The sequence below is a fragment of the Falco punctatus genome (genome assembly GCF_963210335.1).
Source record: "Falco punctatus genome assembly, chromosome: 17".
NCBI lineage: Eukaryota > Metazoa > Chordata > Aves > Falconiformes > Falconidae > Falco > Falco punctatus.
In genome coordinates, this window is record NC_137597.1 from 38,958 (window position 1) to 60,078 (window position 21,121).

General features: G+C 36.7%; 1 long non-coding RNA gene across 4 annotated transcripts in view; it reads left to right on the plus strand.

Annotated features, from left to right (window-relative positions):
* Positions 1–21,121, plus strand: part of LOC308054378 — a 64,443-nt gene that overhangs the window by 21,841 nt on the left and 21,481 nt on the right. Inside the window, exons 5-7 of one of the 4 annotated variants that reach the window (XR_013924087.1) lie at positions 7,491–7,782; positions 14,559–14,627; positions 14,917–15,076. This is a non-coding gene — a long non-coding RNA (uncharacterized lncRNA). Of the gene's footprint in view, positions 1–7,490; positions 7,783–14,558; positions 14,775–14,916; positions 15,077–21,121 lie in introns of those variants that run through there. The other 3 variants (XR_013924085.1, XR_013924086.1, XR_013924088.1) reach the window with 3 other exon arrangements.

Genomic DNA, 21,121 nt, shown 5'->3' on the forward strand with positions numbered 1-21,121 from the left:
GTAAAAAAAGTCTCACGGTTTAAAAAACATCTGACGGGTAAAAAGTCTCAGAGGTAAAAAGTCCCATATGAAAAAAGTATCTCACGTGAAAAAAGTCTGACGGGTAAAATAAGTCATGGGTAAAAAAAGGCTCACAGGTAAAAAAAGATTCTGGTAAAAAGTCTAGCAGGTAGAAAAGTCGCACAGGTAGAAAAAGTTTCATGGGTAAAAAATTCCCGCATGTAAAAATCTCAGGGGTAAAATAAGTCTCAGGGGTAAAATAAGTCTCAGGGGTAAAAAAAGTCTCACAGGTAAAAAAAGTCTCACGGGCGAAAAAAGTCTCACAGGTAAAAAAAGTCTCAGAGGTAAAAAGTCCCATAGGTAAATATGTCTCACGTGAAAAAAGTCTCACGGGTAAAAGAAGTCATGGGTAAAAAGGTCTCACAGTTAAAAAAAGTCTCACGGGTTAAAAAACATCTGACGGGTAAAAAGTATCAGAGGTAAAAAGTCCCATAGGTAAAAAATGTCTCACGTGAAAAAAGTCTGACGGGTAAAAAAAGTCATGGGGAAAAAAAAGTCTCACAGGTAAAAAAAGTCTCAGAGGTAAAAAAAGATTCGGGTAAAATGTCTAGCAGGTAGAAAAGTCGCACAGGTAGAAAAAGTCTCATGGGTAAAAAATTCCCGCAGTTAAAAAGTCTGAGGGGTAAAATAAGTCTCAGGAGTAAGATAACTCTCAGGGGTAAAAAAAGTCTCACAGGTAAAAAAAGTCTCATGGGTTAAAAAACATCTGACGGGTAAAAAGTCTCAGAGGTAAAAAGTCCCATATGAAAAAAATATCTCACGTGAAAAAAGTCTGACGAGTAAAAAAAGTCATGGGTAAAAAAAGGCTCACAGGTAAAAAAAGATTCGGGTAAAAAGTCTAGCAGGTAGAAAAGTCGCACAGGTAGAAAAAGTCTCATGGGTAAAAAATTCCCGCATGTAAAAATCTCAGGGGTAAAATAAGTCTCAGGGGTAAAATAAGTCTCAGGGTTAAAAAAAGTCTCACAGGTAAAAAAAGTCTCACAGGTGAAAAAAGTCTCACAGGTAAAAAAAGTATCAGAGGTAAAAAGTCCCATAGGTAAAAAATGTCTCACGTGAAAAAAGTCTCACGGGTAAAAGAAGTCATGGGTAAAAAGGTCTCACAGTTAAAAAAAGTCTCACGGGTTAAAAAACATCTGACGGGTAAAAAGAATCAGAGGTAAAAAGTCCCATAGGTAAAAAATGTCTCACGTGAAAAAAGTCTGACGGGTAAAAAAAGTCATGTGTAAAAAAAGTCTCACAGTTAAAAAAAGTCTCAGAGGTAAAAAAAGATTCGGGTAAAATGTCTAGCAGGTAGAAAAGTCTTATGGGTAGAAAAAGTCTCATGGGTAAAAAATTCCCGCAGGTAAAAAGTCTCAGGGGTAAAATAAGTCTCATGGGTAAAAAAAATCTCAGGGGTAAAATACGTCTCATGGGTAAAAAAAGATTTGCGTAAAAAGTCTAGCAGGTAGAAAAGTCTCACAGGTAGAAAAAGCCTCATGGGTAGAATATTCCCGCATGTAAAAATCTCAGGGGTAAAATAAGTCTCAGGGGTAAAATAAGTCTCATGGGTACAATAAGTCTGACGGGTAAAAAAAGTCTCATGGGTTAAAAAAGTCTCACAGGTAAAAAAAGATTCGGGTAAAATGTCTAGCAGGTAGAAAAGTCTCACAGGTAGAAAAAGTCTCATGGGTAAAAAATTCCCGCAGGTAAAAAGTCTCAGAGGCAAAATAAGTCTCACAGGTAAAATAAGTCTCACAGGTAAAATAAGTCTCAGGGATAAAAAAAGTCTCATGGGTTAAAAATCATCTGACTGGTGAAAAGTCTCAGAGGTAAAAAGTCCCATAGGTAAAAAATGTCTTACGTGAAAAAAGTCTGACGGGTAAAAAAAGTCATGGTTAAAAAAAGTCTCAGAGGTAAAAAAAGATTCGGGTAAAAAGTCTAGCAGGTAGAAATGTTGCACAGGTAGAAAAAGTCTCATGGGTAAAAAATTCCCGCAGTTAAAAAGTCTCAGGGGTAAAATAAGTCTCAGGGGTAAAATAAGTCTCAGGGGTAAAAAAAGTCTCACAGGTAAAAAAAGTCTCACAGGTGAAAAAAGTCTCACAGGTAAAAAAAGTCTCAGAGGTAAAAAGTCCCATAGGTAAAAAATGTCTGAGGTGAAAAAAGTCTCACGGGTAAAAGAAGTCATGGGTAAAAAGGTCACACAGTTAAAAAAAGTCTCACGGGTTAAAAAACATCTGACGGGTAAAAAGTATCAGAGGTAAAAAGTCCCATAGGTAAAAAATGTCTCACGGGAAAAAAGTCTGACGGGTAAAAAAACTCATGGGTAAATAAAGTCTCACAGGTAAAAAAAGTCTCAGAGGTAAAGAAAGATTCGGGTAAAATGTCTAGCAGGTAGAAAAGTCGCACAGGTAGAAAAAGTCTCATGGGTAAAAAATTCCCGCAGGTAAAATAAGTCTCAGGGGTAAAATAAGTCTAAGGGGTAAAAAAAGTCTCACAGGTAAAAGAAGTCTCAGAGGTAAAAAAAGATTCGGGTAAAATGTCTAGCAGGTAGAAAAGTCGCACAGGTAGAAAAAGTCTCATGGGTAAAAAATTCCCGCAGGTAAAAAGTCTCAGGGCTAAAATAAGTCTCAGGGGTAAAATAAGTCTCATGGGTAAAATAAGTCTGACGGGTAAAAAAAGTCATGGGTAAAAAAAGTCTCACAGCTAAAAAAAGTCTCAGAGGTAAAAAAAGATTCGGGTAAAATGTCTAGCAGGTAGAAAAGTCTAGCAGGTAGAAAAAGTCTCATGGGTAAAAAATTCCCGCATGTAAAAATCTCAGGGGTAAAATAAGTCTCAGGGGTAAAATAAGTCTCAGGGGTAAAAAAAGTCTCACAGGTAAAAAAAGTCTCACAGGTGAAAAAAGTCTCACAGGTAAAAAAAGTCTCAGAGGTAAAAAGTCCCATAGGTAAAAAATGTCTCACGTGAAAAAAGTCTCACGGGTAAAAGAAGTCATGGGTAAAAAGGTCTCACAGTTAAAAAAAGTCTCACGGGTTAAAAAACATCTGACGGGTAAAAAGTATCAGAGGTAAAAAGTCCCATAGGTAAAAAATGTCTCACGTGAAAAAAGTCTGACGGGTAAAAAAAGTCATGGGGAAAAAAAAGTCTCACAGGTAAAAAAAGTCTCAGAGGTAAAAAAAGATTCGGGTAAAATGTCTAGCAGGTAGAAAAGTCGCACAGGTAGAAAAAGTCTCATGGGTAAAAAATTCCCGCAGTTAAAAAGTCTGAGGGGTAAAATAAGTCTCAGGAGTAAGATAACTCTCAGGGGTAAAAAAAGTCTCACAGGTAAAAAAAGTCTCATGGGTTAAAAAACATCTGACGGGTAAAAAGTCTCAGAGGTAAAAAGTCCCATATGAAAAAAATATCTCACGTGAAAAAAGTCTGACGAGTAAAAAAAGTCATGGGTAAAAAAAGGCTCACAGGTAAAAAAAGATTCGGGTAAAAAGTCTAGCAGGTAGAAAAGTCGCACAGGTAGAAAAAGTCTCATGGGTAAAAAATTCCCGCATGTAAAAATCTCAGGGGTAAAATAAGTCTCAGGGGTAAAATAAGTCTCAGGGGTAAAAAAAGTCTCACAGGTAAAAAAAGTCTCACAGGTGAAAAAAGTCTCACAGGTAAAAAAAGTATCAGAGGTAAAAAGTCCCATAGGTAAAAAATGTCTCACGTGAAAAAAGTCTCACGGGTAAAAGAAGTCATGGGTAAAAAGGTCTCACAGTTAAAAAAAGTCTCACGGGTTAAAAAACATCTGACGGGTAAAAAGAATCAGAGGTAAAAAGTCCCATAGGTAAAAAATGTCTCACGTGAAAAAAGTCTGACGGGTAAAAAAAGTCATGTGTAAAAAAAGTCTCACAGTTAAAAAAAGTCTCAGAGGTAAAAAAAGATTCGGGTAAAATGTCTAGCAGGTAGAAAAGTCTTATGGGTAGAAAAAGTCTCATGGGTAAAAAATTCCCGCAGGTAAAAAGTCTCAGGGGTAAAATAAGTCTCATGGGTAAAAAAAATCTCAGGGGTAAAATAAGTCTCATGGGTAAAAAAAGATTTGCGTAAAAAGTCTAGCAGGTAGAAAAGTCTCACAGGTAGAAAAAGCCTCATGGGTAGAATATTCCCGCATGTAAAAATCTCAGGGGTAAAATAAGTCTCAGGGGTAAAATAAGTCTCATGGGTAAAAAAAGTCTCACAGGTAAAAAAAGTCTCACGGGTGAAAAAAGTCTCACAGGCAAAAAAACGTCTCAGAGGCAAAAAGTCCCATAGGTAAAAAATGTCTCATGGGAAAAAAGTCTGACGGGTAAAAAAAGTCATGGGTAAAAAAAAGTCTCACAGGTAAAAAAAGTCTCAGAGGTAAAAAAAGATTCGGGTAAAAAGTCTAGCAGGTAGAAAAGTCTTATGGGTAGAAAAAGTCTCATGGGTAAAAAATTCCCGCAGGTAAAAAGTCTCAGGGGTAAAATAAGTCTCATGGGTAAAAAAAGTCTCAGGGGTAAAATAAGTCTCATGGGTAAAAAAAGATTTGCCTAAAAAGTCTAGCAGGTAGAAAAGTCTCACAGGTAGAAAAAGCCTCATGGGTAGAATATTCCCGCATGTAAAAATCTCAGGGGTAAAATAAGTCTCAGGGGTAAAATAAGTCTCATGGGTACAATAAGTCTGACGGGTAAAAAAAGTCTCATGGGTTAAAAAAGTCTCAGAGGTAAAAAAAGATTCGGGTAAAATGTCTAGCAGGTAGAAAAGTCTCACAGGTAGAAAAAGTCTCATGGGTAAAAAATTCCCACAGGTAAAAATCTCAGGGGTAAAATAAGTCTCAGGGGTAAAATAAGTCTCATGGGTAAAATAAGTCTGACGGGTAAAAAAAGTCATGGGTAAAAAAAGTCTCACAGGTAAAAAAAGTCTCAGAGGTAAAAAAAGATTCGGGTAAAATGTCTAGCAGGTAGAAAAGTCTAGCAGGTAGAAAAAGTCTCATGGGTAGAATATTTCCGCATGTAAAAATCTCAGGGGTAAAATAAGTCTCAGGGGTAAAATAAGTCTCACAGGTAAAAAAAGTCTCACGGGTTAAAAAAGTCTCACGGGTTAAAAAACATCTGACGGGTGAAAAGTCTCAGAGGTAAAAAGTCCCATAGGTAAAAAATGTCTCACGTGAAAAAAGTCTGACGGGTAAAAAAAGTCACGGTTAAAAAAAGTCTCACAGGTAAAAAAAGTCTCAGAGGTAAAAAAAGATTCGGGTAAAAAGTCTAGCAGGTAGAAAAGTCTCACAGGTAGAAAAAGTCTCATGGGTAGAATATTCCCGCATGTAAAAATCTCAGGGGTAAAATAAGTCTCATGGGTACAATTAGTCTGACGGGTAAAAAAAGTCTCACGGGTTAAAAAACATCTGATGGGTGAAAAGTCTCAGAGGTAAAAAGTCCCATAGGTAAAAAATGTCTCACGTGAAAAAAGTCTGACGGGTAAAAAAAGTCATGGTTAAAAAAATCTCACAGGTAAAAAAAGTCTCAGAGGTAGAAAAAGATTCGGGTAAAAAGTCTAGCAGGTAGAAAAGTCTCACAGGTTGAAAAAGTCTCATGGGTAAAAAATTCCCGCAGGTAAAAAGTCTCAGGGGTAAAATAAGTCTCATGGGTACAATTAGTCTGACGGGTAAAAAAAGGCTCACAGGTAAAAAAAGTTTCAGAGGTAAAAAAAGATTCGGGTAAAATGTCTAGCAGGTAGAAAAGTCGCACAGGTAGAAAAAGTCTCATGGGTAAAAAATTCCCGCAGGTAAAAAGTCTCAGGGGTAAAATAAGTCTCAGGAGTAAGATAACTCTCAGGGGTAAAAAAAGTCTCACAGGTAAAAAAAGTCTCATGGGTTAAAAAACATCTGACGGGTAAAAAGTCTCAGAGGTAAAAAGTCCCATATGAAAAAAATATCTCACGTGAAAAAAGTCTGACGAGTAAAAAAAGTCATGGGTAAAAAAAGGCTCACAGGTAAAAAAAGATTCGGGTAAAAAGTCTAGCAGGTAGAAAAGTCGCACAGGTAGAAAAAGTCTCATGGGTAAAAAATTCCCGCATGTAAAAATCTCAGGGGTAAAATAAGTCTCAGGGGTAAAATAAGTCTCAGGGGTAAAAAAAGTCTCACAGGTAAAAAAAGTCTCACAGGTGAAAAAAGTCTCACAGGTAAAAAAAGTCTCAGAGGTAAAAAGTCCCATAGGTAAAAAATGTCTCACGTGAAAAAAGTCTGACGGGTAAAAAAAGTCATGGGTAAAAAAAGTCTCACAGGTAAAAAAAGTCTCAGAGGTAAAAAAAGATTCGGGTAAAAAGTCTAGCAGGTAGAAAAGTCTTATGGGTAGAAAAAGTCTCATGGGTAAAAAATTCCCGCAGGTAAAAAGTCTCAGGGGTAAAATAAGTCTTATGGGTAAAAAAAGTCTCAGGGGTAAAATAAGTCTCATGGGTAAAAAAAGATTTGCGTAAAAAGTCTAGCAGGTAGAAAAGTCTCACAGGTAGAAAAAGTCTCATGGGTAGAATATTCCCGCATGTAAAAATCTCAGGGGTAAAATAAGTCTCAGGGGTAAAATAAGTCTCATGGGTACAATAAGTCTGACGGGTAAAAAAAGTCTCATGGGTTAAAAAAGTCTCACAGGTAAAAAAAGTTTCAGAGGTAAAAAAAGATTCGGGTAAAATGTCTAGCAGGTAGAAAAGTCGCACAGGTAGAAAAAGTCTCATGGGTAAAAAATTCCCGCAGGTAAAAAGTCTCAGGGGTAAAATAAGTCTCAGGGGTAAGATAACTCTCAGGGGTAAAAAAAGTCTCACAGGTAAAAAAAGTCTCATGGGTTAAAAAACATCTGACGGGTAAAAAGTCTCAGAGGTAAAAAGTCCCATATGAAAAAAATATCTCACGGGAAAAAAGTCTGACGGGTAAAAAAAGTCATGGGTAAAAACAGTCTCACAGGTAAAAAAAGATTCGGGTAAAAAGTCTAGCAGGTAGAAAAGTCGCACAGGTAGAAAAAGTCTCATGGGTTAAAAAACATCTGACGGGTAAAAAGTCTCAGAGGTAAAAAGTCCCATAGGTAAAAAATGTCTCACGTGAAAAAAGTCTGACGGGTAAAAAAAGTCATGGGTAAAAAAAGTCTCACAGGTAAAAAAAGTCCCTGAGGTAAAAAAAGATTCGGGTAAAAAGTCTCAGAGGTAGAACAGTCGCACAGGTAGAAAAAGTCTCATGGGTAAAAAATGTGTCACAGGTAAAAAAAGTCTCACGGGTAATAGAAGTCTCAGAGGTAAAAAAAGATTCGGGTAAAAAGTCTAGCAGGTAGAAAAGTCTCATAGGTAGAAAAAGTATCATGGGTAAAAAATTCCCGCAGGAAAAAATCTCAGAGGTAAAATAAGTCTCAGGGGTGAAATAAGTCTCATGGGTAAAAAAAGTCTCACAGGTAAAAAAAGTCTCACGGGTGAAAAAAGTCTCACAGGTAAAAAAAGTCTCAGAGGTAAAAAAAGATTCAGGGGTAAAAAGTCTAGCAGGTAGAAAAGTCTCACAGGTAGAAAAAGTCTCATGGGTAAAAAATTCCCGCAGGTAAAAATCTCATGGGTAAAATAAGTCTCAGGGGTAAAATAAGTCTCACAGGTAAAAAAAGTCTCACGGGTTAAAAAACATCTGACGGGTAAAAAATCTCAGAGGTAAAAAGTCCCATAGGTAAAAAATGTCTCACGGGAAAAAAGTCTGACGGGTAAAAAAAGTCATGGGTAAAAAAAGTCTCACAGGTAAAAAAAGTCCCTGAGGTAAAAAAAGATTCGGGTAAAAAGTCTCAGAGGTAGAAAATTCGCACAGGTAGAAAAAGTCTCATGGGTAAAAAATTCCCGCAGGTAAAAAGTCTCAGGGGTAAAATAAGTCTCAGGGGTAAAATAAGTCTCACAGGTAAAAAAAGTCTCACGGGTGAAAAAAGTCTCACCGGTAAAAGAAGTCATGGGTAAAAAGGTCTCACAGTTAAAAAAAAAGTCTCACGGGTTAAAAAACATCTGACGGGTAAAAAGTGTCAGAGGTAAAAAGTCCCATAGGTAAAAAATGTCTCACGGGAAAAAAGTCTGACGGGTAAAAAAAGTCATGGGTGAAAAAGCCTCACAGGTAAAAGAAGTCTCAGAGGTAAAAAAAGATTCGGGTAAAAATCTAGCAGGTAGAAAAGTCTCACAGGTAGAAAAAGTCTCATGGGTAAAAAATTCCCACAGGTAAAAATCTCATGGGTAAAATAAGACTCAGGGGGAAAATAAGTCTTAGGGGTAAAATAAGTCTTAGGGGTAAAAAAAGTCTCAGAGGTAAAAAAAGTCTCAGAGGTAAAAAAAGATTCGGGTAAAAAGTCTAGCAGGTAGAAAAGTCTCACAGGTAGAAAAAGTCTCATGGGTTAAAGATTCCCGCAGGTAAAAATCTCAGGGGTAAAATAAGTCTCACAGGTAAAATAAGTCTCAGGGGTAAAAAAAGTCTCACGGTTTAAAAAACATCTGACGGGTAAAAAGTCTCAGAGGTAAAAAGTCCCATATGAAAAAAGTATCTCACGTGAAAAAAGTCTGACGGGTAAAATAAGTCATGGGTAAAAAAAGGCTCACAGGTAAAAAAAGATTCTGGTAAAAAGTCTAGCAGGTAGAAAAGTCGCACAGGTAGAAAAAGTTTCATGGGTAAAAAATTCCCGCATGTAAAAATCTCAGGGGTAAAATAAGTCTCAGGGGTAAAATAAGTCTCAGGGGTAAAAAAAGTCTCACAGGTAAAAAAAGTCTCACAGGTAAAAAAAGTCTCACGGGCGAAAAAAGTCTCACAGGTAAAAAAAGTCTCAGAGGTAAAAAGTCCCATAGGTAAATATGTCTCACGTGAAAAAAGTCTCACGGGTAAAAGAAGTCATGGGTAAAAAGGTCTCACAGTTAAAAAAAGTCTCACGGGTTAAAAAACATCTGACGGGTAAAAAGTATCAGAGGTAAAAAGTCCCATAGGTAAAAAATGTCTCACGTGAAAAAAGTCTGACGGGTAAAAAAAGTCATGGGGAAAAAAAAGTCTCACAGGTAAAAAAAGTCTCAGAGGTAAAAAAAGATTCGGGTAAAATGTCTAGCAGGTAGAAAAGTCGCACAGGTAGAAAAAGTCTCATGGGTAAAAAATTCCCGCAGTTAAAAAGTCTGAGGGGTAAAATAAGTCTCAGGAGTAAGATAACTCTCAGGGGTAAAAAAAGTCTCACAGGTAAAAAAAGTCTCATGGGTTAAAAAACATCTGACGGGTAAAAAGTCTCAGAGGTAAAAAGTCCCATATGAAAAAAATATCTCACGTGAAAAAAGTCTGACGAGTAAAAAAAGTCATGGGTAAAAAAAGGCTCACAGGTAAAAAAAGATTCGGGTAAAAAGTCTAGCAGGTAGAAAAGTCGCACAGGTAGAAAAAGTCTCATGGGTAAAAAATTCCCGCATGTAAAAATCTCAGGGGTAAAATAAGTCTCAGGGGTAAAATAAGTCTCAGGGGTAAAAAAAGTCTCACAGGTAAAAAAAGTCTCACAGGTGAAAAAAGTCTCACAGGTAAAAAAAGTATCAGAGGTAAAAAGTCCCATAGGTAAAAAATGTCTCACGTGAAAAAAGTCTCACGGGTAAAAGAAGTCATGGGTAAAAAGGTCTCACAGTTAAAAAAAGTCTCACGGGTTAAAAAAACATCTGACGGGTAAAAAGAATCAGAGGTAAAAAGTCCCATAGGTAAAAAATGTCTCACGTGAAAAAAGTCTGACGGGTAAAAAAAGTCATGTGTAAAAAAAGTCTCACAGTTAAAAAAAGTCTCAGAGGTAAAAAAAGATTCGGGTAAAATGTCTAGCAGGTAGAAAAGTCTTATGGGTAGAAAAAGTCTCATGGGTAAAAAATTCCCGCAGGTAAAAAGTCTCAGGGGTAAAATAAGTCTCATGGGTAAAAAAAATCTCAGGGGTAAAATAAGTCTCATGGGTAAAAAAAGATTTGCGTAAAAAGTCTAGCAGGTAGAAAAGTCTCACAGGTAGAAAAAGCCTCATGGGTAGAATATTCCCGCATGTAAAAATCTCAGGGGTAAAATAAGTCTCAGGGGTAAAATAAGTCTCATGGGTACAATAAGTCTGACGGGTAAAAAAAGTCTCATGGGTTAAAAAAGTCTCACAGGTAAAAAAAGATTCGGGTAAAATGTCTAGCAGGTAGAAAAGTCTCACAGGTAGAAAAAGTCTCATGGGTAAAAAATTCCCGCAGGTAAAAAGTCTCAGAGGCAAAATAAGTCTCACAGGTAAAATAAGTCTCACAGGTAAAATAAGTCTCAGGGATAAAAAAAGTCTCATGGGTTAAAAATCATCTGACTGGTGAAAAGTCTCAGAGGTAAAAAGTCCCATAGGTAAAAAATGTCTTACGTGAAAAAAGTCTGACGGGTAAAAAAAGTCATGGTTAAAAAAAGTCTCACAGGTAAAAAAAGTCTCAGAGGTAAAAAAAGATTTGGGTAAAAAGTCTAGCAGGTAGAAATGTTGCACAGGTAGAAAAAGTCTCATGGGTAAAAAATTCCCGCAGTTAAAAAGTCTCAGGGGTAAAATAAGTCTCAGGGGTAAAATAAGTCTCAGGGGTAAAAAAAGTCTCACAGGTAAAAAAAGTCTCACAGGTGAAAAAAGTCTCACAGGTAAAAAAAGTCTCAGAGGTAAAAAGTCCCATAGGTAAAAAATGTCTGAGGTGAAAAAAGTCTCACGGGTAAAAGAAGTCATGGGTAAAAAGGTCACACAGTTAAAAAAAGTCTCACGGGTTAAAAAACATCTGACGGGTAAAAAGTATCAGAGGTAAAAAGTCCCATAGGTAAAAAATGTCTCACGGGAAAAAAGTCTGACGGGTAAAAAAACTCATGGGTAAATAAAGTCTCACAGGTAAAAAAAGTCTCAGAGGTAAAGAAAGATTCGGGTAAAATGTCTAGCAGGTAGAAAAGTCGCACAGGTAGAAAAAGTCTCATGGGTAAAAAATTCCCGCAGGTAAAATAAGTCTCAGGGGTAAAATAAGTCTAAGGGGTAAAAACAGTCTCACAGGTAAAAGAAGTCTCAGAGGTAAAAAAAGATTCGGGTAAAATGTCTAGCAGGTAGAAAAGTCGCACAGGTAGAAAAAGTCTCATGGGTAAAAAATTCCCGCAGGTAAAAAGTCTCAGGGGTAAAATAAGTCTCAGGGGTAAAATAAGTCTCATGGGTAAAATAAGTCTGACGGGTAAAAAAAGTCATGGGTAAAAAAAGTCTCACAGCTAAAAAAAGTCTCAGAGGTAAAAAAAGATTCGGGTAAAATGTCTAGCAGGTAGAAAAGTCTAGCAGGTAGAAAAAGTCTCATGGGTAAAAAATTCCCGCATGTAAAAATCTCAGGGGTAAAATAAGTCTCAGGGGTAAAATAAGTCTCAGGGGTAAAAAAAGTCTCACAGGTAAAAAAAGTCTCACAGGTGAAAAAAGTCTCACAGGTAAAAAAAGTATCAGAGGTAAAAAGTCCCATAGGTAAAAAATGTCTCACGTGAAAAAAGTCTCACGGGTAAAAGAAGTCATGGGTAAAAAGGTCTCACAGTTAAAAAAAGTCTCACGGGTTAAAAAACATCTGACGGGTAAAAAGTATCAGAGGTAAAAAGTCCCATAGGTAAAAAATGTCTCACGGGAAAAAAGTCTGACGGGTAAAAAAAGTCATGGGGAAAAAAAAGTCTCACAGGTAAAAAAAGTCTCAGAGGTAAAAAAAGATTCGGGTAAAATGTCTAGCAGGTAGAAAAGTCGCACAGGTAGAAAAAGTCTCATGGGTAAAAAATTCCCGCAGTTAAAAAGTCTGAGGGGTAAAATAAGTCTCAGGAGTAAGATAACTCTCAGGGGTAAAAAAAGTCTCACAGGTAAAAAAAGTCTCATGGGTTAAAAAACATCTGACGGGTAAAAAGTCTCAGAGGTAAAAAGTCCCATATGAAAAAAATATCTCACGTGAAAAAAGTCTGACGAGTAAAAAAAGTCATGGGTAAAAAAAGGCTCACAGGTAAAAAAAGATTCGGGTAAAAAGTCTAGCAGGTAGAAAAGTCGCACAGGTAGAAAAAGTCTCATGGGTAAAAAATTCCCGCATGTAAAAATCTCAGGGGTAAAATAAGTCTCAGGGGTAAAAAAAGTCTCACAGGTAAAAAAAGTCTCACAGGTGAAAAAAGTCTCACAGGTAAAAAAAGTATCAGAGGTAAAAAGTCCCATAGGTAAAAAATGTCTCACGTGAAAAAAGTCTCACGGGTAAAAGAAGTCATGGGTAAAAAGGTCTCACAGTTAAAAAAAGTCTCACGGGTTAAAAAACATCTGACGGGTAAAAAGAATCAGAGGTAAAAAGTCCCATAGGTAAAAAATGTCTCACGTGAAAAAAGTCTGACGGGTAAAAAAAGTCATGTGTAAAAAAAGTCTCACAGGTAAAAAAAGTCTCAGAGGTAAAAAAAGATTCGGGTAAAATGTCTAGCAGGTAGAAAAGTCGCACAGGTAGAAAAAGTCTCATGGGTAAAAAATTCCCGCAGGTAAAAAGTCTCAGGGGTAAAATAAGTCTCATGGGTAAAAAAAATCTCAGGGGTAAAATAAGTCTCATGGGTAAAAAAAGATTTGCGTAAAAAGTCTAGCAGGTAGAAAAGTCTCACAGGTAGAAAAAGCCTCATGGGTAGAATATTCCCGCATGTAAAAATCTCAGGGGTAAAATAAGTCTCAGGGGTAAAATAAGTCTCATGGGTACAATAAGTCTGACGGGTAAAAAAAGTCTCATGGGTTAAAAAAGTCTCAGAGGTAAAAAAAGATTCGGGTAAAATGTCTAGCAGGTAGAAAAGTCTCACAGGTAGAAAAAGTCTCATGGGTAAAAAATTCCCACAGGTAAAAATCTCAGGGGTAAAATAAGTCTCAGGGGTAAAATAAGTCTCAGGGGTAAAAAAAGTCTCACAGGTAAAAAAAGTCTCACAGGTGAAAAAAGTCTCACAGGTAAAAAAAGTATCAGAGGTAAAAAGTCCCATAGGTAAAAAATGTCTCACGTGAAAAAAGTCTCACGGGTAAAAGAAGTCATGGGTAAAAAGGTCTCACAGTTAAAAAAAGTCTCACGGGTTAAAAAACATCTGACGGGTAAAAAGTATCAGAGGTAAAAAGTCCCATAGGTAAAAAATGTCTCACGTGAAAAAAGTCTGACGGGTAAAAAAAGTCATGTGTAAAAAAAGTCTCACAGTTAAAAAAAGTCTCAGAGGTAAAAAAAGATTCGGGTAAAATGTCTAGCAGGTAGAAAAGTCTTATGGGTAGAAAAAGTCTCATGGGTAAAAAATTCCCGCAGGTAAAAAGTCTCAGGGGTAAAATAAGTCTCATGGGTAAAAAAAATCTCAGGGGTAAAATAAGTCTCATGGGTAAAAAAAGATTTGCGTAAAAAGTCTAGCAGGTAGAAAAGTCTCACAGGTAGAAAAAGCCTCATGGGTAGAATATTCCCGCATGTAAAAATCTCAGGGGTAAAATAAGTCTCAGGGGTAAAATAAGTCTCATGGGTACAATAAGTCTGACGGGTAAAAAAAGTCTCATGGGTTAAAAAAGTCTCACAGGTAAAAAAAGATTCGGGTAAAATATCTAGCAGGTAGAAAAGTCTCACAGGTAGAAAAAGTCTCATGGGTAAAAAATTCCCGCAGGTAAAAAGTCTCAGAGGCAAAATAAGTCTCACAGGTAAAATAAGTCTCACAGGTAAAATAAGTCTCAGGGATAAAAAAAGTCTCATGGGTTAAAAATCATCTGACGGGTGAAAAGTCTCAGAGGTAAAAAGTCCCATAGGTAAAAAATGTCTTACGTGAAAAAAGTCTGACGGGTAAAAAAAGTCATGGTTAAAAAAAGTCTCACAGGTAAAAAAAGTCTCAGAGGTAAAAAAAGATTCGGGTAAAAAGTCTAGCAGGTAGAAATGTTGCACAGGTAGAAAAAGTCTCATGGGTAAAAAATTCCCGCAGTTAAAAAGTCCCATAGGTAAAATAAGTCTCAGGGGTAAAATAAGTCTCAGGGGTAAAAAAAGTCTCACAGGTAAAAAAAGTCTCACAGGTGAAAAAAGTCTCACAGGTAAAAAAAGTCTCACAGTAAAAAAAAGTCTCATGGGTTAAAAAACATCTGACGGGTAAAAAGTCTCAGAGGTAAAAAGTCCCATAGGTAAAAAATGTCTCACGTGAAAAAAGTCTGACGGGTAAAAAAAGTCATGGGTAAAAAAAGTCTCACAGGTAAAAAAAGTCCCTGAGGTAAAAAAAGATTCGGGTAAAAAGTCTCAGAGGTAGAAAAGTCGCACAGGTAGAAAAAGTCTCATGGGTAAAAAATGTGTCACAGGTAAAAAAAGTCTCACGGGTAATAGAAGTCTCAGAGGTAAAAAAAGATTCGGGTAAAAAGTCTAGCAGGTAGAAAAGTCTCATAGGTAGAAAAAGTATCATGGGTAAAAAATTCCCGCAGGAAAAAATCTCAGAGGTAAAATAAGTCTCAGGGGTGAAATAAGTCTCATGGGTAAAAAAAGTCTCACAGGTAAAAAAAGTCTCACGGGTGAAAAAAGTCTCACAGGTAAAAAAAGTCTCAGAGGTAAAAAAAGATTCAGGGGTAAAAAGTCTAGCAGGTAGAAAAGTCTCACAGGTAGAAAAAGTCTCATGGGTAAAAAATTCCCGCAGGTAAAAATCTCATGGGTAAAATAAGTCTCAGGGGTAAAATAAGTCTCACAGGTAAAAAAAGTCTCACGGGTTAAAAAACATCTGACGGGTAAAAAATCTCAGAGGTAAAAAGTCCCATAGGTAAAAAATGTCTCACGGGAAAAAAGTCTGACGGGTAAAAAAAGTCATGGTTAAAAAAATCTCACAGGTAAAAAAAGTCCCTGAGGTAAAAAAAGATTCGGGTAAAAAGTCTCAGAGGTAGAAAATTCGCACAGGTAGAAAAAGTCTCATGGGTAAAAAATTCCCGCAGGTAAAAAGTCTCAGGGGTAAAATAAGTCTCAGGGGTAAAATAAGTCTCACAGGTAAAAAAAGTCTCACGGGTGAAAAAAGTCTCACCGGTAAAAGAAGTCATGGGTAAAAAGGTCTCACAGTTAAAAAAAAAGTCTCACGGGTTAAAAAACATCTGACGGGTAAAAAGTGTCAGAGGTAAAAAGTCCCATAGGTAAAAAATGTCTCACGGGAAAAAAGTCTGACGGGTAAAAAAAGTCATGGGTGAAAAAGCCTCACAGGTAAAAGAAGTCTCAGAGGTAAAAAAAGATTCGGGTAAAAATCTAGCAGGTAGAAAAGTCTCACAGGTAGAAAAAGTCTCATGGGTAAAAAATTCCCACAGGTAAAAATCTCATGGGTAAAATAAGACTCAGGGGGAAAATAAGTCTTAGGGGTAAAATAAGTCTTAGGGGTAAAAAAAGTCTCAGAGGTAAAAAAAGTCTCAGAGGTAAAAAAAGATTCGGGTAAAAAGTCTAGCAGGTAGAAAAGTCTCACAGGTAGAAAAAGTCTCATGGGTTAAAGATTCCCGCAGGTAAAAATCTCAGGGGTAAAATAAGTCTCACAGGTAAAATAAGTCTCAGGGGTAAAAAAAGTCTCACGGTTTAAAAAACATCTGACGGGTAAAAAGTCTCAGAGGTAAAAAGTCCCATATGAAAAAAGTATCTCACGTGAAAAAAGTCTGACGGGTAAAATAAGTCATGGGTAAAAAAAGGCTCACAGGTAAAAAAAGATTCTGGTAAAAAGTCTAGCAGGTAGAAAAGTCGCACAGGTAGAAAAAGTTTCATGGGTAAAAAATTCCCGCATGTAAAAATCTCAGGGGTAAAATAAGTCTCAGGGGTAAAATAAGTCTCAGGGGTAAAAAAAGTCTCACAGGTAAAAAAAGTCTCACGGGCGAAAAAAGTCTCACAGGTAAAAAAAGTCTCAGAGGTAAAAAGTCCCATAGGTAAATATGTCTCACGTGAAAAAAGTCTCACGGGTAAAAGAAGTCATGGGTAAAAAGGTCTCACAGTTAAAAAAAGTCTCACGGGTTAAAAAACATCTGACGGGTAAAAAGTATCAGAGGTAAAAAGTCCCATAGGTAAAAAATGTCTCACGTGAAAAAAGTCTGACGGGTAAAAAAAGTCATGGGGAAAAAAAAGTCTCACAGGTAAAAAAAGTCTCAGAGGTAAAAAAAGATTCGGGTAAAATGTCTAGCAGGTAGAAAAGTCGCACAGGTAGAAAAAGTCTCATGGGTAAAAAATTCCCGCAGTTAAAAAGTCTGAGGGGTAAAATAAGTCTCAGGAGTAAGATAACTCTCAGGGGTAAAAAAAGTCTCACAGGTAAAAAAAGTCTCATGGGTTAAAAAACATCTGACGGGTAAAAAGTCTCAGAGGTAAAAAGTCCCATATGAAAAAAATATCTCACGTGAAAAAAGTCTGACGAGTAAAAAAAGTCATGGGTAAAAAAAGGCTCACAGGTAAAAAAAGATTCGGGTAAAAAGTCTAGCAGGTAGAAAAGTCGCACAGGTAGAAAAAGTCTCATGGGTAAAAAATTCCCGCATGTAAAAATCTCAGGGGTAAAATAAGTCTCAGGGGTAAAATAAGTCTCAGGGGTAAAAAAAGTCTCACAGGTAAAAAAAGTCTCACAGGTGAAAAAAGTCTCACAGGTAAAAAAAGTATCAGAGGTAAAAAGTCCCATAGGTAAAAAATGTCTCACGTGAAAAAAGTCTCACGGGTAAAAGAAGTCATGGGTAAAAAGGTCTCACAGTTAAAAAAAGTCTCACGGGTTAAAAAACATCTGACGGGTAAAAAGAATCAGAGGTAAAAAGTCCCATAGGTAAAAAATGTCTCACGTGAAAAAAGTCTGACGGGTAAAAAAAGTCATGTGTAAAAAAAGTCTCACAGTTAAAAAAAGTCTCAGAGGTAAAAAAAGATTCGGGTAAAATGTCTAGCAGGTAGAAAAGTCTTATGGGTAGAAAAAGTCTCATGGGTAAAAAATTCCCGCAGGTAAAAAGTCTCAGGGGTAAAATAAGTCTCATGGGTAAAAAAAATCTCAGGGGTAAAATAAGTCTCATGGGTAAAAAAAGATTTGCGTAAAAAGTCTAGCAGGTAGAAAAGTCTCACAGGTAGAAAAAGCCTCATGGGTAGAATATTCCCGCATGTAAAAATCTCAGGGGTAAAATAAGTCTCAGGGGTAAAATAAGTCTCATGGGTACAATAAGTCTGACGGGTAAAAAAAGTCTCATGGGTTAAAAAAGTCTCACAGGTAAAAAAAGATTCGGGTAAAATGTCTAGCAGGTAGAAAAGTCTCACAGGTAGAAAAAGTCTCATGGGTAAAAAATTCCCGCAGGTAAAAAGTCTCAGAGGCAAAATAAGTCTCACAGGTAAAATAAGTCTCACAGGTAAAATAAGTCTCAGGGATAAAAAAAGTCTCATGGGTTAAAAATCATCTGACTGGTGAAAAGTCTCAGAGGTAAAAAGTCCCATAGGTAAAAAATGTCTTACGTGAAAAAAGTCTGACGGGTAAAAAAAGTCATGGTTAAAAAAAGTCTCACAGGTAAAAAAAGTCTCAGAGGTAAAAAAAGATTTGGGTAAAAAGTCTAGCAGGTAGAAATGTTGCACAGGTAGAAAAAGTCTCATGGGTAAAAAATTCCCGCAGTTAAAAAGTCTCAGGGGTAAAATAAGTCTCAGGGGTAAAATAAGTCTCAGGGGTAAAAAAAGTCTCACAGGTAAAAAAAGTCTCACAGGTGAAAAAAGTCTCACAGGTAAAAAAAGTCTCAGAGGTAAAAAGTCCCATAGGTAAAAAATGTCTGAGGTGAAAAAAGTCTCACGGGTAAAAGAAGTCATGGGTAAAAAGGTCACACAGTTAAAAAAAGTCTCACGGGTTAAAAAACATCTGACGGGTAAAAAGTATCAGAGGTAAAAAGTCCCATAGGTAAAAAATGTCTCACGGGAAAAAAGTCTGACGGGTAAAAAAACTCATGGGTAAATAAAGTCTCACAGGTAAAAAAAGTCTCAGAGGTAAAGAAAGATTCGGGTAAAATGTCTAGCAGGTAGAAAAGTCGCACAGGTAGAAAAAGTCTCATGGGTAAAAAATTCCCGCAGGTAAAATAAGTCTCAGGGGTAAAATAAGTCTAAGGGGTAAAAAAAGTCTCACAGGTAAAAGAAGTCTCAGAGGTAAAAAAAGATTCGGGTAAAATGTCTAGCAGGTAGAAAAGTCGCACAGGTAGAAAAAGTCTCATGGGTAAAAAATTCCCGCAGGTAAAAAGTCTCAGGGGTAAAATAAGTCTCAGGGGTAAAATAAGTCTCACAGGTAAAAAAAGTCTCACAGGTGAAAAAAGTCTCACAGGTAAAAAAAGTCTCAGAGGTAAAAAGTCCCATAGGTAAAAAATGTCTCACGTGAAAAAAGTCTCACGGGTAAAAGAAGTCATGGGTAAAAAGGTCTCACAGTTAAAAAAAGTCTCACGGGTTAAAAAACATCTGACGGGTAAAAAGTATCAGAGGTAAAAAGTCCCATAGGTAAAAAATGTCTCACGTGAAAAAAGTCTGACGGGTAAAAAAAGTCATGGGGAAAAAAAAGTCTCACAGGTAAAAAAAGTCTCAGAGGTAAAAAAAGATTCGGGTAAAATGTCTAGCAGGTAGAAAAGTCGCACAGGTAGAAAAAGTCTCATGGGTAAAAAATTCCCGCAGTTAAAAAGTCTCAGGGGTAAAATAAGTCTCAGGAGTAAGATAACTCTCAGGGGTAAAAAAAGTCTCACAGGTAAAAAAAGTCTCATGGGTTAAAAAACATCTGACGGGTAAAAAGTCTCAGAGGTAAAAAGTCCCATATGAAAAAAATATCTCACGTGAAAAAAGTCTGACGAGTAAAAAAAGTCATGGGTAAAAAAAGGCTCACAGGTAAAAAAAGATTCGGGTAAAAAGTCTAGCAGGTAGAAAAGTCGCACAGGTAGAAAAAGTCTCATGGGTAAAAAATTCCCGCATGTAAAAATCTCAGGGGTAAAATAAGTCTCAGGGGTAAAATAAGTCTCAGGGGTAAAAAAAGTCTCACAGGTAAAAAAAGTCTCACAGGTGAAAAAAGTCTCACAGGTAAAAAAAGTATCAGAGGTAAAAAGTCCCATAGGTAAAAAATGTCTCACGTGAAAAAAGTCTCACGGGTAAAAGAAGTCATGGGTAAAAAGGTCTCACAGTTAAAAAAAGTCTCACGGGTTAAAAAACATCTGACGGGTAAAAAGAATCAGAGGTAAAAAGTCCCATAGGTAAAAAATGTCTCACGTGAAAAAAGTCTGACGGGTAAAAAAAGTCATGTGTAAAAAAAGTCTCACAGGTAAAAAAAGTCTCAGAGGTAAAAAAAGATTCGGGTAAAATGTCTAGCAGGTAGAAAAGTCGCACAGGTAGAAAAAGTCTCATGGGTAAAAAATTCCCGCAGGTAAAAAGTCTCAGGGGTAAAATAAGTCTCATGGGTAAAAAAAATCTCAGGGGTAAAATAAGTCTCATGGGTAAAAAAAGATTTGCGTAAAAAGTCTAGCAGGTAGAAAAGTCTCACAGGTAGAAAAAGCCTCATGGGTAGAATATTCCCGCATGTAAAAATCTCAGGGGTAAAATAAGTCTCAGGGGTAAAATAAGTCTCATGGGTACAATAAGTCTGACGGGTAAAAAAAGTCTCATGGGTTAAAAAAGTCTCACAGGTAAAAAAAGATTCGGGTAAAATGTCTAGCAGGTAGAAAAGTCTCACAGGTAGAAAAAGTCTCATGGGTAAAAAATTCCCGCAGGTAAAAAGTCTCAGAGGCAAAATAAGTCTCGCAGGTAAAATAAGTCTCACAGGTAAAATAAGTCTCAGGGATAAAAAAAGTCTCATGGGTTAAAAATCATCTGACTGGTGAAAAGTCTCAGAGGTAAAAAGTCCCATAGGTAAAAAATGTCTTACGTGAAAAAAGTCTGACGGGTAAAAAAAGTCATGGTTAAAAAAAGTCTCACAGGTAAAAAAAGTCTCAGAGGTAAAAAAAGATTCGGGTAAAAAGTCTAGCAGGTAGAAATGTTGCACAGGTAGAAAAAGTCTCATGGGTAAAAAATTCCCGCAGTTAAAAAGTCTCAGGGGTAAAATAAGTCTCAGGGGTAAAATAAGTCTCAGGGGTAAAAAAAGTCTCACAGGTAAAAAAAGTCTCACAGGTGAAAAAAGTCTCACAGGTAAAAAAAGTCTCAGAGGTAAAAAGTCCCATAGGTAAAAAATGTCTCACGTGAAAAAAGTCTCACGGGTAAAAGAAGTCATGGGTAAAAAGGTCACACAGTTAAAAAAAGTCTCACGGGTTAAAAAACATCTGACGGGTAAAAAGTATCAGAGGTAAAAAGTCCCATAGGTAAAAAATGTCTCACGGGAAAAAAGTCTGACGGGTAAAAAAACTCATGGGTAAATAAAGTCTCACAGGTAAAAAAAGTCTCAGAGGTAAAGAAAGATTCGGGTAAAATGTCTAGCAGGTAGAAAAGTCGCACAGGTAGAAAAAGTCTCATGGGTAAAAAATTCCCGCAGGTAAAATAAGTCTCAGGGGTAAAATAAGTCTAAGGGGTAAAAAAAGTCTCACAGGTAAAAGAAGTCTCAGAGGTAAAAAAAGATTCGGGTAAAATGTCTAGCAGGTAGAAAAGTCGCACAGGTAGAAAAAGTCTCATGGGTAAAAAATTCCCGCAGGTAAAAAGTCTCAGGGGTAAAATAAGTCTCATGGGTAAAAAAAATCTCAGGGGTAAAATAAGTCTCATGGGTAAAAAAAGATTTGCGTAAAAAGTCTAGCAGGTAGAAAAGTCTCACAGGTAGAAAAAGCCTCATGGGTAGAATATTCCCGCATGTAAAAATCTCAGGGGTAAAATAAGTCTCAGGGGTAAAATAAGTCTCATGGGTACAATAAGTCTGACGGGTAAAAAAAGTAATGGGTAAAAAAAGTCTCACAGGTAAAAAAAGTTTCAGAGGTAAAAAAAGATTCGGGTAAAATGTCTAGCAGGTAGAAATGTTGCACAGGTAGAAAAAGTCTCATGGGTAAAAAATTCCCGCAGTTAAAAAGTCTCAGGGGTAAAATAAGTCTCAGGGGTAAAATAAGTCTCAGGGGTAAAAAAAGTCTCACAGGTAAAAAAAGTCTCACAGGTGAAAAAAGTCTCACAGGTAAAAAAAGTCTCAGAGGTAAAAAGTCCC